Source organism: Dermacentor variabilis, chromosome 10, assembly GCF_050947875.1.
Source record: "Dermacentor variabilis isolate Ectoservices chromosome 10, ASM5094787v1, whole genome shotgun sequence".
Lineage (NCBI taxonomy): Eukaryota > Metazoa > Arthropoda > Arachnida > Ixodida > Ixodidae > Dermacentor > Dermacentor variabilis.
This window is the reverse complement of record NC_134577.1, coordinates 105699412-105715414: the sequence shown is the minus strand read 5'-3', so window position 1 is coordinate 105715414 and position 16003 is coordinate 105699412. Positions and strand designations below refer to the sequence as shown.

At 45.0% G+C, this 16003-nt stretch overlaps 1 protein-coding gene and 1 long non-coding RNA gene across 2 annotated transcripts in view; one reads left to right on the top strand and one right to left on the bottom strand.

The window, feature by feature from the left end:
- The window catches only part of LOC142560872 (GTP-binding protein Di-Ras2), a 198993-nt gene that overhangs the window by 42061 nt on the left and 140929 nt on the right, over nucleotides 1-16003 (top strand). The window lies entirely within an intron of this gene.
- LOC142560873 (uncharacterized) overlaps nucleotides 1-16003 on the bottom strand; it is a 114682-nt gene that overhangs the window by 45309 nt on the left and 53370 nt on the right. Inside the window, exons 2-3 of the long non-coding RNA XR_012823460.1 lie at nucleotides 12894-13041; nucleotides 8507-8627 (exon numbers count right to left, since the gene is read on the bottom strand). This is a non-coding gene — a long non-coding RNA (uncharacterized LOC142560873). The remainder of the gene's footprint in view (nucleotides 1-8506; nucleotides 8628-12893; nucleotides 13042-16003) is intronic.

Here is a 16003-nt window from a genome sequence, read left to right as displayed (position 1 = left end):
CCGCAGACGTGCTCCGGGGTAGAATTCAGCGCCGAATCGTCACGTTTGCGTGAGCAAAGATTCTGAGCACGGGAAATTAAAGGACTTTATTTAAAACTGAAAGCCATACCAGGCAAAATACACGAGTATCTAAAAGGTACACTAGCTAAGACAGCGCATAGAAAAATTTGTCGCCCATTAACGACCGGAAAACCTCGCTCGTGTTTATGTTCTCTTCGCGTTCACACGAAACTCATTCTCGCGTTCTAGTAGTGCTCGTTCCTTTCGGTTTAGGTTTGTAAAAAGCCGGCGTTCTTTGTGTGGCGATAATGACTCTTCGCTTCCACAGCAGTCTGTGTTCAAATGTATTTCTTTCAAGTCACGTTCTCGCTGCAATTTGGTTCTCGTCTGCACTCAGTATCGTCGCTTTTACTTTTCTTCTTGCACTTCACTTTTGAAAGTGTATCGTATCATCTTCAGTTTGCAGTCGGTAGCAAAATGGAGGCCGGCCTAATGGCCCGTGTGGCCGAGCGCTCCAGTACAACAATGGCATGGAACACGGTGTGCGTTTATAACCTTCCAGACAGAAAGAGAGAGAGAGAGAGAGAAACATACGCTCTGCAGTGTGCACACGCGCTCCCGTGAAACCAGTGTTCCCGGAAAAATAAAGGGGGTGTCCTAGTGTTAGTCAAATGTTGGAGACATTTTGGGAAATCATCGGAATTTGCTGCACAGTGAATGAGCGCTTTCCTATATCCAGGACCCCGCGTATAAGTTGGATGGCTACGTTCGTTTCCTACATCTCGTCAATACTCAACGATAGAAATTGACCAAAATGCGCCTAATATTACCGGAATAGTGGACCTGAGTGTACTGACTCGGAGATTAGGAGATAAATTCGATTTTTTTTCTCCGCCTTTGACTGTACTTCGAAATTGAGGATGGCAGTCCAAATTTGTCGCTTCTATTAACAGAACTGCATGCGAATAAAGTTTCCCTTTACGACTGTTTGTTTGTTTGTTATTACTTATTTATGACTGTTAAAGCTTTGCTTAATGTTTATTCCTGTTGTTTGTATTAGGGTATTAAGAATATTTCAATTTCAGGTTGTAACTAAAACCCCCTAGAAATGCGCCTTGTGGGGGATGTGGGTATGTGTTATAAATAAATAAATAAATAAATAAATAAGCTAGGGGCTGCGAGTGTACTAATCCACTCGCGAATTAGGTTGGCCGCCAGCATTGCGAATAAATTCAGTTTTATGGGCGGGCCTATGATCCATAAACAGTTTCCCGCGGCTGTGCGCGGTTAATTGCTTTCCTCGTCGCATATCCTGCTTCTCGGCCAAAACGCCGCCCAGCGACGTCGGAATGAGCGCGCGCCGTGCCATTCTAACTAGATTTAGCACCCACCGCCGCACACCGACAGCAATTACAGCGACGCGAATCGCCTTGATACGGTGTGTGCTCGGCCACTCGGCTCCCTTTTAGCCACTCGCGACTAATGCGCCACGCCCAGGCCGTTCGCAGACGTGCTACCTCCGCCGCAAAGGGACCTGCAACTCTCGAGTCGGACGGGAACCAGACGGCGCTCGCGAGTGCCCCTGAAGGCCGCGACCCACAATCCGCTTTCTCGGTAGAGCCCCAATCAAATGACCCTCTTTTTCTCGGACGTCGCCCTGGTCTCCCGGGCTTAAAACATGTGGCCAGCGGCTCTACAGAAAGCGCGGGAGCACAGTGTATGTCAGCAGCAACGTTGAATGGTAGCTATTTTGTCCACTTGCGGTGCCTCATTACGCGCAGTGTCATAAACAGGACGTCGCTCTTTGTCGCCGAGTTACAGACTGCTAAACTTTGTGCTTCAGTGGCATTTGTGTTTCGATATTTAAAGCTTTCTTTCTAAGAAAAAGTTGGTGTACTAAGGTAACGGTCTGCTGCCTATAGTCATTCATTTCTTTCTAACTTCATTCGTTCTTTTAAAGTAACTTCCTTCTTTTAAATGCAACAGACTTCATCAACTTCGGCGCATTGGATGCCGAGGAAAACGACTTCTCCGTTTTCATGCATTTAGATGCGTAGTCCTGTGGCAAAGCTATCTCCTAAACTCTATCTGGTTCAGACGAAAAGCCGTTTTTAAGAAACTCACATTCCCGTTCCGACGAGTTCGTTGAAACAAGCGTTTCCCGTAGTTCCCAAGGATCGCAGTGAGAACAGGGAAATCTCCAGGCGTAGCTGGTTAGTGCCATCTGTTAGTATCATATTTCATTAGGACAGCTGTATACTTGAACTCAATTTTGGGGCTGCCGTCGACGCTGCGCGCGAGTGAAATATTTTTACAAAAGGCGTTCTGCGTAGGTACAACTGGGGCCACGATTGTCAGATTCAGGAAAGTGGGAGGGTATATTAGAAGGAACTGTTATCGCCTGTAAATGTTGCTTGAAATTGGTAAATCCGTTGCATTCTTAACTGTAACGAATGCGTCCAAAGTGCCTGGACTAGATGGCGAGCAAACAAATTTCTCCGTTCCCCCACATCGAGACAATGGCCCTTGAAAGAAAAATAAAGCTTTTTTCAGCGCGACGCTCACAATGAGGAGGTCACTTGACAGTGACAACTGTGCAACACAATGGTCTGACACAGTAAGATAAGGAGCCGGGAAACCTATATTGCAGTTCAGAACTGTTCTCTCGGTAGCCAAACAATAATTAAGAAGGCGTGACCCTTTGCTGCGCCTATGAAGCATCAGAGGTTCACTCGCAGTGTATCAAACGGCTTGCGCCCACTCCGTGAGCGCGCTGCTCTCGCAACTTGATGGACCGTCACGTGCTCACCGGCAACTTCGAAGCACCCTGGTGGCGGCTGTCGTAAAACGAGGCCGCGCCGAGCCAGCGCCAGTCGTCATAAAGCCAGAAGCGTCGATCGCGGAGAAGGGAGGGCCGCAGCGAGGGGCTTTGCCTCACGCCAACGTAGCTCTGCGGCAAAAAACACGTCGAAAATAGCACGTGGGTGTAGCACGGAAGCGTGTTTTTTTTCCGTGCCGTTAGAGTACATTGTTTAGCGGACACGACAGGAGCGTTGGTGGAGGGTCGCGGGAGAGAGCGAGGTCTGTGCGAGATTACTGCGGCGCTGCGCGCAAGCCCGGCGCAAGTGGCCAGCCAACTCGCGCAAGCTTTGTCGTCGACTTAGGACTGGCCGCATTTCGCATAATACGCGTTTGAGCAAGCGCCTGAAGGTGATCGTCGCGATGTAGCTGTTGGCTTCGATTTATTTATTTATTTATTTATTTATTTATTTATTTATTTATTTATTTATTTATTTATTGAAATACTTGAGACGCTCTAGTCAAGCATGTTAAGAGATCATTAGACCTCTGATGAGTGGTCGAGAACAAAGCAAAAATGTACAAAACCGACCAGCAAATACAATATGTACAGGGTTCTTTTTTAGATTTTACAGGTTTTTTTTTCATAATGCTATGAGCGGAGAAGACGTGGTGTTTCTTGCAGATAAAGTCCTCGGCAAGAAGGACCAACATTGGCGCTAATAACACAAATAATCACACATTTATTAGAAACTTGGGGGCAATTGTTTATATGGCAAACTTGGAGAAAACTACATATTAGGCATCGCATTTTCTTTTATGCGAAAAGCGCGCCTATTTTAAGGAGTTCACTATTAAATTTTAATGTTCAATCAAGGCGATGACGAAAACGGGAACACTAGGAGAGCAAAAAGGCGACTCCTCTTTCACATAATACGGAAACGCTCCGTGATGAAAAGGGCTCCCCATCTTCAAGCCGAGTTTTTGATCACTCTTTAGATGTCGCAAAATAATATCACTTCACGCTTTTGCACTCAGGCCTTCAGTTCTCCAGTGACTCTTGAACGATATTTCGGGAGTTGTTGTCCGCAGTCATTGTACCTCTTTCCCACGGGCCCTAATCGAATAATTGAGATTATAAATTATATAACGGTCACTAGAGCCGGGTTCGACAAAATATATTTGTCTAGCAATAAACCAATTGGTAACTTCACTGTCATTCCATTATTAAACAAGTATTCTACTTGTGTAACATAAGTCTTCCACTTGTGTCCGCCAAGGATGGTATCAATCGCGCACTCGAAGGTAGCGGGAGCATTGCAGAGCCTGAAAGGCATAACGTTAAATGCGTACAGCCCATCGGGAGTGATGAAAGCCGTCTTTGGGCGGTCAGCCTCAGCCATGGGTACCTGCCAATAGCCAGAGCGGAGATCTAAAGACGAAAACTGTTCGGCACCTTGCAGACACTCAAGAGCATCGTCGATGCGAGGTAGTGGGTAGACGTCATTTCTCCCAATCCTGCTTAGGCGGCGGTAATTGATACAAAACCGAATGGTCCCATCTTTTTTTCGCACTAGAACGACAGGTGATGACCAAGGGATTTCAGAAGGCTGAATGACGCCGCGCTGCAGCATTTCGTCCACTTGTTCCGTGATAACTCGGGCTCTTCTGCGGAAACGCGATGCGCACACTGTCGAAAGGGGGCATGGGTACCGGTGTCGATATTGTGAGAGACACTTGTCCTGCGACCCAAAGATGGTTCGTTGCAGTAGAACGAAGAAACGAACTCGTTCAGTAGAGTAAGAGGTTGGGTGTGATGAGACGGCGAAAAGTCTGCGGCGATGGCGTAGTCGAAAACTGCTTAAGGCGCTGTTGATGAGACGGAAGTTATGGCGTCCAGATGTAAACCGATGGCACCATCGTGAACGTCAAGGTCTTCAGTACACGTGACAGCCAAGTTCTGTTACGATGTCAGATAGCAGCTTATTCCACTCGGATGTAGCACGCGGTATGAAAGAATTAGCATATCGTGATGTGCGACAAAAAGCGCGTTTAAGTTTGAAAGGATGATCATGACGAGGGAGAACAGCGGGGGACGGGCTATGAAAAAAATCTTCATGAAGAAACAGGTGGGGATAAAGTTTATGAAAGAGTGTTAAGCGTGCTGTTTTGCGACGAACTGAGAAATGCTCGAGTTCATCACGCTGTTTTAACTCTGTGACGCTAGTTGTTCGTGAATAGTCCGAAAAAAAAATCCCATAGCACGATTATGCAGTCATTAAATATGAATAAGGTACTCTTGTTCAGGGTCCCATAAGGCCAACACGTATTGAAGCTTTGGTCGAATTAACGTAGTGTATGCTAGCTTTCTAATGTAGGGTGAGGTGAGTGTTAGACTACGTTTGATGAGGCCTAGACAGCGGTTAGTAGATGCTAAAATGGCTACAGTTTGGCTTTTCTACCTAAGGTCACTGCATAACTGGTACCCTAGGTACTTATAACTGGAGGCAAGCTCAAGGTTAGCGTCGTTTTTAATACATAGGAAGTTTGAAGTCTAGTAGTTCGATTAGTGAAAAACAAATTTAGTTGTTGAGGGATTTAGTGATTGACCAAGTATCGCACCAAGCACTTACATAGTTGAGTCCAAAAACAAGAAAAGGGCTGACAGATGGAATAGCACACTGTGGTATAAAGTTTGAAAACAGGGATGGTGTCACAGAAAGGCTGGCCAACGTTTCGATAGGAGGACCTATCTTCGTCAAAGGCGGCCTTGTCATCCTCGGCAAGTTAGTTTTAAAGGGTTAGTGCAGTGACGTCACGTGCGGGTGTTGTCGCTGGCGGCTGGTTTTAACGAGAGAGACTTCAGAGGAAACGAGTGCTGTCATCCGACGTCTGTGAGCTTTGTTCCCAGGACGGGGTGACACAGTTGAGGTCAGTTTGAAGAGCCTCTTGATCAATTGCAGAAGAAATCTTACGGTAAATTACGCAGTCATCTGCGAAAAGTCTGATTCTGGATGAACGCTGTTTGGTGAATCGTTAATAAAAACGGGGGAGAGTAACGGCCCAAGTACGCTGCCTTACGGTACACCTGATGTCACCTGGCCACAGGAAGAGTTAAAATTGTTTACCGGTGTGAACTGCACCCTCCAAGATGAGGAGTCCTTAATCCATGCGAGAACTAGAGGATGAATGTCATACCTTACTAGCTTTGTTAGAAGACGATGCTGTGAACACGGTCGAATGCATTCGAGTAATCAAGCAATATTGCGTCCATCTGAGTACCAGCATCTATGTATTACTGCAGGTCATCTATAAAACTAGCTAACTGCGTGTCGCACGAATATCCCTTACGGAACATATGCTGATACTTGACCATTAGGTTGTGCTCTTCCAAATCTTTGATATCCTGCGAACGTATGACGTGTTCCAATAACTTGCAGATTGTACTTGTTAAAGATATGGCTCTGTAGTTGATGGGGAAAGAATGCTCTCCGGACTTGAAAACTGGAATGACCTTCGCCATTCGCCAATCATTAGGAATGCTTGAGTTAGACAAATATTGTGAAAATATTGCGGAAAGTACACGCGATAGCCCTTCAGCTGTGTTTTTAAGAATGTTGTGATTGAATCCATTGTCGTCACACGTAGATGATAATTTTAGTAGGCTCGTCAAAAAAAATATGCCTGCTTCGTCATTTACTATTTCAGACATGCCTACATCAGAAAGTGCGTTTAATGTAGGACACGTAGTGATATCTTCATAACCAAACACTGATGAAAACGTGTCACTTAGAATCTGCACACACATGAAGTCCGCAACTATCTCGCCATTTGAATCTGCGAGGATAACATTAGGATAGGAAGCTGGATTTATTATGCGCCAGAACCTGTGAGGATTCGTGATAAGCATCGACGCCAAGTTATGACGAAAAAAATGACAACCTGTGGTTTTAAGCAGGGATTGGTACTGGGCATCGCACTTTTCGTATTGTTTCCATGATACAGACTGCCTGTCTTTGTCCCCGCTTCGATAGAGACGGTTCTCTTTGTTATTGTGACGTTTGAGTTGACTTTTAATCCAAGGTGTGTTGATGCTGCATTTTTTAGTAATAACTGGTTCATACCTCTCATATAGTCAGCAAAACGTATCCCTGGAATATACCCAGTTTTCTTCATCCTTTCGTGTTATGCGGTCCTCTAAAAATTGGTCTGTAAACAAGGACATCTCCGAAGTGATACTTGCGTAATCAGTTTTTTTGTAGTATCGTATGCTCTTAGACATAACTTTCTTTTTATTTGGCGTTTGCGGCAGTTGACCAATGATGATGGTATGATCGGGCAAGCCATCAAGAAGAGTAATATTTGAACAAGAGGCGGGCTCATTAGTCACAATGAGGTCAATGATATTGTCTGACGCGGCTGCAGAACGCATGGGGTCGCTAATGAGTTGTGTTAATGAAAAGTTCAAACATGCATGGAGGAATGCACGTGCCTCGGTTTGTGAAACTGGAACAGACTGACTGTTCCAATTAATAGAAGAAGTAATGAAGTCACCAAAAATAATTAGCACAGAAATCGGAAACATTTCCAAGACTTCGCTTATCACGCGATGAAATTCGCTTGAGAAAGAAGTGCTATTTGGTGAGCGATAAAGAGTTGCAGCGATTGGATTTCTGTTTCCCTTCGTTTCACACTGAATACTGATGATGACGCACTCAAGGAATGTGCGGACATTGACAGGCGAAACAACGCAATATTTTTTCACCGCAATGAGCACACTACCACATCGTCTTTGCTTGTGATCACAGCGAAAGAATTCGAATTCTGATGAAGTCACAAGTATACTGCAATCAGGATACGTGTCATACAACCATGTTTCGGTGAGAGCTACCAGGCACGCTGAGCTTGAGTCAACACTTCTGATATTCGTGTACATAAATGTAAAGCTGCACGATTTCTCTGCACTTAATGACGAAGGCAAGCAGACCACAGCAGTTGGGATGTTAATACAAGTTTGTCAAACTGCCACACTATGGGATAAGCAAACTGCTTGATTTGAGTCAGTGTCCCAGATGTACGTGTCATCGTTTATTACTGGTCTCATAAACACGTCTCACGCGATCACCATCTTTTCTGATTGTTTTACCGCATTGCCACAACTTGCGATATTTATCTCACACATCCTGTGAGTAGTCACGGCCAATGCCGAAAGCTTTGTTCTTCAGTTTATAACCACCAGCTTAGTACGCTTTCAACTTCTTCATCGTTAAAAACCTTGACAATGATCAGTCACTTTTTTCTGCAGAAAAACTACCCACTCTATGTGCCCTGGCAAATGAAGTAAGTGTGATTTCTAGTTGGTTTTCGCAGAATTTTGCAACAAGGCACTCTGAAGATTCCCAAGTTTCATTTTGTTGCGAATCAGTTAGACCATACAATAAAATGTTTGACCTTCGAAAACTATTTTTGAAATCGTCAACCTTTTCCTGTATATTTGAAATGTATTCTTTGCTCGAGACTGGCGATGAAGTGTTTGCCAGGTGAACTATAGATTGTAGGTCATCAACCGTGTGTTGTATTTGCGAAAGGTTTGCATCAAAATTGTTGGGAAGCTTAAGCAAGGTCATTGACTGAACCTTTGACTCGAGCTCGACAACTCGATTAGAGACTGTAGGTCACATTTAACCGAAACATGAAGCTGTAATACCTTGGTTATTGAGTCTTGAAAGCTTGCGGTATTACTTTCAAGGCGCTGAACTGTTGAAAATACAGAACCAAGCTTTACTGCCAGGGCCTTCGTCATAGGTCCAGGATTAGACTCAATAGCCCTGCAACATAATAAGAGGCGCTAAGCGCACACAGCAAAATCACGAACACGCTTCAGAAAATCCGGTGGCCATGACACCGCAAATCAGCATTCATTGTTATCTCTGTAACACCTGATCTCGTAGTAACTGACCTGAAACAACATTTCAGTTGAGCGCTGCATCGTAAATGCGGCGTCATGGCCCCTTCAAAAACTACGTTTATGATGTTCCACCCCGGTTGCAAGGTTATTTCAGATTCCTCAACGATAAAAGAAAATTGATCCGGTTAAGGAATGCTCCTTGTTTGGTGTTATTATTGAGGACAATCTCAAATAAGCTCAACACGTTGTGCACTTACGAAGAAAACTAGCCTATGGCGCAAGAATCTTAGTCGCGGGACGTCACTATTTTAACACTTGGACCTTACTTACACTCAACCGCACGTTCATTAATAATCAGATTAATTAGCGTTTCACCCCACGAGACGAACACTTATCTCGCTCACAGCACAGCACATACAAAGACACACGAAAGTCCGAACGATAAAGTACACACAAAGCTAACCCTTCAGAATGCTGACGCTAAGTTCCCCTCACAGCAGTGCCTCTTCATGGCTAAACATTTTCTGCACATATAAATACATAGACCGTGCACATCGGCCAGGCCTTCTTTCACGTCGACTTTGGTTTACAGGGCCTACTTTACTTAAAATTGTGTAATATATACGAAACACCCTGTATGTAGGTTATCGAGTACATCAGCAGCTATAAACACAAGAGTAAGATACAGATATTAGCATAAAACAAAAGAAAGTTAATATATAGTGGCCGCTGTTTCAGGTGGTCTTCGCCTGACTGGGCTATTGCCAGCATTTCAATCTCTGCTTAAAATTCTTGATTAATAGTTCTAATGAAGCAGCACGGTGAACATGGCCCCCAAGCATATTATGGGCAATTTATTTATTTATTTATTTATTTATTTATTTATTTATTTATTTATTTATTTATTTGTTTGTTTGTTTGTTTATTTACTTATTTACCAATTTATTTATTTATTTATTTATTCATTTACTCATTTATTTATTTATTTGCTTATTTTTTATTTATTTATTTATTTATTTATTTATTAAACAATCAGCATGATAGCGCCACAGGACAGCTTAGTTAAACCTGCAATGTGCGCCAACATAGGCAAAGTTGGCTCTTCCACAATAAGCGTAATTTAGGGGAAGAGCACGCTTTACAGGCAACCGCCGGTAAAGCGGCGTTCAGAGTCGCGATCGGAGATCGTTGTTCGAAAGGCGCGTTCAACTTGCGGTCAGTTTGGCCTCACGCGATTGGCCTGGGCCGCGCCGATGGGCACAGCTAATGACCTCGGCAACTTGTGTGCAACTAAAAACAGTAACATAGCAACAGGAGACAACGTTATCCAATCTAATCCAATTATAACTACATGAGACAGAACTAAGCTTGCGCTCTTTTGAATACCAAAAACCACAAGACGCAATAGATAATAGACCAACACATGACTAAGAGCTACGGTTCATTCAAGATCAGCTCACGTGAACCTGACATACGCATAAACGGGACACACTCGCCTTTCTTTTTCAGTGAGAGATCATCGAGTCAATAGTTTTAATGCGGGAGTATTCAACACGACGTTAGCGGGCATAAATTGTACACTTATACTGCTTTTAGTAATCTGGATGAAGACTCGAGAGGCAATAACGAACACCAAGACAATAAGATGATTTACCCTGATGCAAGACCTAATGAACATTATACGAAGACTTGATATTTTGTCCGAAAACACGCAAGGATCTTTCGAATTTTGATAACTATTTGTCGAATTATCAACTCGAGTCATTTCAACATGCTTGCCTATGTATTAGAAGCAAATCGCGTAGGAATAATCTTATTACAGCATCTTCCGTATATTCAATGAATGTCGAAAGCATTATCCCAAACAACCTGTGCTACTGTTTTGTCATCACACCAACGCGACAATGCTGACAGGACCAACATGACAATGCGAAGCAGGACCCATGGAAACGCTTGAGGCAGTCCGGCAGTGTTAAATACTGCAAGTGCAAGTCTTTCGTATCTTATAACATTTTCAGAACTGTAAATACCACTAGGAACAAAGCTCAGAAAGATTTCACGTGCTACATGCGACTCTAGTACCAGCAAGTATTTTAGGAATGAATGCAATGAATTTATCGGCATTCACGTTAACATAGTAACGTAAACGTCTACTGCTGTTGTTGTTTTCTTGTTTTTCTGTGTGTTTCTATGAATTTTCGAGAAAAATGAACTCTCCTTAGATTTCACTTGAATTCAACAGGCGGAGCGCAAGCCTATATTTCCTCAATTTCCTTAAAAAGCACATTGCCGCAAATGCGGTTATGCCAACCGTGTTGAGTCAGCGCACGGAAATGATGACGACGAAAAAGTCGTAACCAGGCTCCGTAAACCAGGCTCCGCGGTGCCAAGTGGCGTCACCACTTTAGCCACTACCGCACAGACATTGCCGTACGTAATATCGTCTGCAGCGCAAGTCATTTAGCGTCCTCAGCGGATACTCATACTATGCGCCAGACGATGTAACGCGTTGTCACCAATTCGCCTCTCGTCGACCGAAGGCTCATACATATCGCGTACATATCGCTTCTGTACGCCACTCAATCGGGCACCTGTAGGGACACTGTGCAACAGAGGGCAAGATAGACTCGTCGAGTCGTTTCAGCGTTCAGCCGGAAGTGCAGACGATAAATATCCTTGCGCGAAGCACAGACCTCCGTCTAAGAAGAAAAATACGTTATGCAGATGACAGAGGAGATGCCGTCTGCAAAAGGTATCGTCTGCACCGTTTGCTTTTTCTTCCGCTTGCCATTGCCAATGCATGCACTTGTAACGTGCAGTATTTACTTTATGCTGTGAGTAGGCCTCATTACTTGAATCGTTTTGTTTGAGGTAGATGAGAGCAACGTGACGGCAGCGATAAAAAGCCTAAGGTCGTCGCAGATCTGCGCCTGCTTACTATGAAACGTACGGAACGAAATCTTTCTGCGGCAACTGTTCGCGCTAGAGAACAAAACATTGAACCTCGCCTACTCCCAAGGCGCAAAAGCAAATAAATAATTTGTATAATTTGTGATTGCGCATAACGGTACGTGCACAAGTTGCAGTTGTAATATATCGCGTTCTAATTCCGTAGAAAACATCGCAGGTCCGCAACTACCCTGTAAAAATGTGCAGTGAGATTTCTACGGCTGCTTTTCTTTCGGAGCTTCCACAGTGTCGCCTGCTAAGTAGGAATGTGCGAAAATTCGAAACGTGTGAGTAACGAGTGTAATGTTGTCCTGTTTGATTCAGTGCTCGAATGAAGTAGCATTGACTCGGGAGCTGGTATCCAAGTAAATGGGAATGGAGAGATCGTTTTACTCGGCAACCACTTCAACGAACGTGATGGGGTTTGCTGCATTTAAAAGGAAATGTTAAAATCTAGTCACTGCAGCAAGTTCAGTTTTATTTAGTGTGTCTAGTTTTCTTTAATTCTAAATACGGAAAATAAAGAAAAACGCTCTAGTATCAAGTTAACGAGTCTAACTCGGCAATAAAAACACATGCCACAATTGTGTCAGCGCCACCTAATAATACATCAAAAGCGGATAAAAGTGCTGTATCATTGATTCCTCGGAAATGTACCAATAATTTGTGAGTACGACTTTTGCAAAACCCTCGTAAACATTGCAACAATTTTCCTTAGGTTGCAAAACAATACATCAACTTTGCAATCTCGGGGTACTTCACCAGATTCAGTTTATGCTACTGCGATAACTGTTTTTTATTATCTGTATCTTTTATTTTATTGTACCCTCAAGACCGAAGTATTACATAGGGGAGTGGGTAAAAAACATATATACTCAAGTAAATAAACAAAGCAGCAAGAAATGAAGCAAAGGTACATATTTGTGAACTTCGTGGTGCAATTTTTCAGGAAATCGCTGATATTCGGGACATCTTGAAAAAAATTAGACATTAAATAAAAACATTCCTTGATAGGGTCGGTAGAATTCAGCGCTTTCTCTAAAATGTAACAACGTTCATTCACATCGGTCCAGTGGTTGGCTCATAGACGCGTTCCTGCGTTTGACGCGTACTTGAATGGGCAAGTCAGAGTTGGCCCCGCGCTAAATCTTCCTCTTGATAAGAGACTGCAAGAAAATAAAGCCTTAGATGAGTAGAACGCGACAAGCAGAGAGGTCCACTGAAGAGCAGCACATACCCAGTGGCCCGAGTTGACGTCAGAGAGGTTCGTCCAATAATAATCAGAAGAATTTTATCCATTCCACTCACGAAAATAAACATAGAGCAACAAAATATGTAGGAGGAGGTCCCGAAGCTCCGGGGTGTTAGGGGACCGCCTGTTTTAGCTAAAGAGAACAAAAAAGATAGGTTAGAGCCAATGCAGCAAAGACGCAAAGTTACCAACAAGCAATTACACAATTACATAAGACAGAAAAACAACTCAAACATTAGGTAATAGTACACACAATTACCTCTTGTACAAATTAAAAAGAACGAACAAACCAGGTTAACGTAAATGCAACAAAGAGGTAGTATTGCTAACGTGTACTAAGGCAAGAAAACAAGTGAACTGAAAACATGGTAGAACTCCGTACATAATCACATTTTGTACTAATTAAGAACAAGATAAGTCAGGTCGAGTGAAATGTAGCAAGGCGGCAGAGTTGTAACAAGTACTAATACAATAAATCAAGTTAACCGACATATGACGAAACGTTAGACGGATAATGTTGGACACCCAAATAAAGGACACAAAGCATTCCAAATTACATCACACCAATCACAAGCTCAGTAAACATGCGAACAAACGCTTTTAGAACTGCCTATTCTAGGAGACCGCTTCATGTCAGTAGCACACCCCGAGTGCGTCAAATGGGTCCATTGAAGAGCGCCAGTATATATGTACACAAGAGTTTCTGCGCTCCGGTGCCACCGGAATGCGGCCGCCGCATGTGGCAATCGAGCCTGTAACCTCGTACTTAGCAGCGAAGCGCCAGATCCACTAATGTCGCTGCAGCGGTTGGTCTCGAAAGTCGTTTCTCGCACCCCCGCTTCTGAGCATTAAACTGAGCTCACGAGCAGACGCGAAGCGCTTCTGCTTCGATTGCGGGATGGAAATCCCCAGCTTCAAAACGGACGCGCCAACGGCTCAGCGCCGGGAAACGCGTTGCCATGTGGTTTGGCGCTCGATGCGGCGCGATGGCTCAAGCTCGGGCCATATTACACCCCACGCAGCGTTCGCTGGCGAAAGCGTCGATCGAATGAGGCAGATGTTTTCGCGCGTGGCGGCGGCGGCAATGCGTTCCGAACCGCACGCGGCCAGTCAGCGGCTGATACATTCCGAGCACGCCGCCCGCGTGCATAAATAAGTGAGCCGGCGAACGGCTCACTCGAGCTCGAGCCGTTCAAAACGCGGAGTGCGCTCGACGGAGCGTGCGCAGGGCGCTAAGTAATGCGCCTGCCTGCGTATCGATTTGCGTACGACTCTCGCCGTCCAGTTTTCGGACGCAACGTTAGCAGGGGCGAAGCAGATTTCTCGCCCGTCAGCTGGCAGCATCGCGGATACACAGTGTTGGCACTTATTAGCGCAGTTGTGCGAAACGGCTGCCTAGACACATTTGAGGTTGCGCAAATTAAACTGTACCGCATGCTTTTTGTCCGTAAGAAAATGGCGCTTAAGAGGATGCGAAGGCTGGCAAAGACTTACGAGGTACTATAACTCGACGGTAATGTTTGCCTCGAAACGTCGATAACTATATGACGTCATGACACTGAAAAATTTCGATGCGGCCCTGCAGCAACGAGCGCAAGCACCTCCAAGTTTCTCGCAAAGAACAAAAATGGGAGCTATGCCCCAAGGCGAAACATTGCATCCGACACCGACGTTTAGCGCTGTGCTCCAATATCTCGCATGGCGTTCTAGCAACGCGCGGAGGCAAAATGGCGCGACGCGGCCGGTGAGCTAACAGCTGCTGTGCCGCGGGAACAGCGCCCTGGCAGACAACAGGCGTCTCACAACGCTTCCGCGATGAGCAACGCCGACGGCTAAGCCATCACGCCGCGATCGTGCACGAGACAGTTTGTCAGCGCCCAATTGGATTTAGCGCGACGGTCCGCTCCGCTGAGACCTGTGCATAAACACGGCAGCACAGCAGGAATGCTAGTGAGTGTTCGGGCGCACAACGCTCTTGCAATCGGTGCTTAAGCTTCGCCTTTAAAAGCAGAAAGCGATAGCCTTAAATGTCTTCTCGGCGACTGCAGCTTATGCAAACCGTTATCTTTACCGGGAAACGCTTGCGGCGAATGGCACGAAGGCGAGCTTTCTGGTTCTCTTTTTTTTTTCGCGTGGGCGTCACCACTGCTGCTGCCATGGCTGCCGCAGATGGTAGGAACTCGGTGCGCCGCCCTTTGATTGGTAGACACGTCTTGCTCGCGGTCAACTCGAGCTAAACGCCGCCGACGCTGTCCTATCTCCGCCCCCGAGCCGATTGAGCGCACCATTGGCTTCAGAAGTTGGCTTCATCGTTCTTGCAGCCAAACGCACACCGCGTCTCCGGAGATACTCTAACCCTCTACACTCCATCTCAGTAGTACCTTGCAGCACTGTCGAAGCTGCAGGGCTCGTTGGCCAATAGGAAAGGTGAGAGCACCTCAAGATGTGTTCAGCCGCGCCTCATCGTCTCTCGGCGTCTTTTTGTCGTCTGCTCGCCTGCTTTGTCGCTTTTTCCTCCCCACAGTTAATATAGCTTCCTTATTACGCCCAAAAATGAAGGAAACAATATGACTAATAAATTCACCCCCGAGCTAGACGAACTGTGGGTACAGTATCGTTACGTATATTACAGCAGTCGCAAACCACGCATCGTAACATGCTACAGCCAAAACCTTTAAGCATCAATTACTGCGCTGCGGAAATTCACCTGATGCTGAAGCCCGACAAATACTGAAGCAAGTTACAGTTTGCGGATGCCACAATGCCGTACTGTTTGTGCACTGAGTTTAAGAACAACAAATGATTAAACAAAACATGTTTGTCAAGGTAGAATCATGTTCTAAAGTTCAATGCGGGACTGGCAAACAACAGAACATTCCGAAAGAGGTGCCTAAAGTTTGAGCACTTACTAGCCCGCAAAGTTCTGATCTCCCCCTACTGGCCTTCTCGTCAGAGGTTGTTGTGTCCTCCCCTAGATTGACAACGACTGGTTGTTGCTTGTCGACAATGTCGTCAGTGATTCGGTTCATGTCTCTCAACTTCTTTTGTTTCTCAATCACATGTTTAAAATAGCTCTTCAACTTCTGTGGACTTAC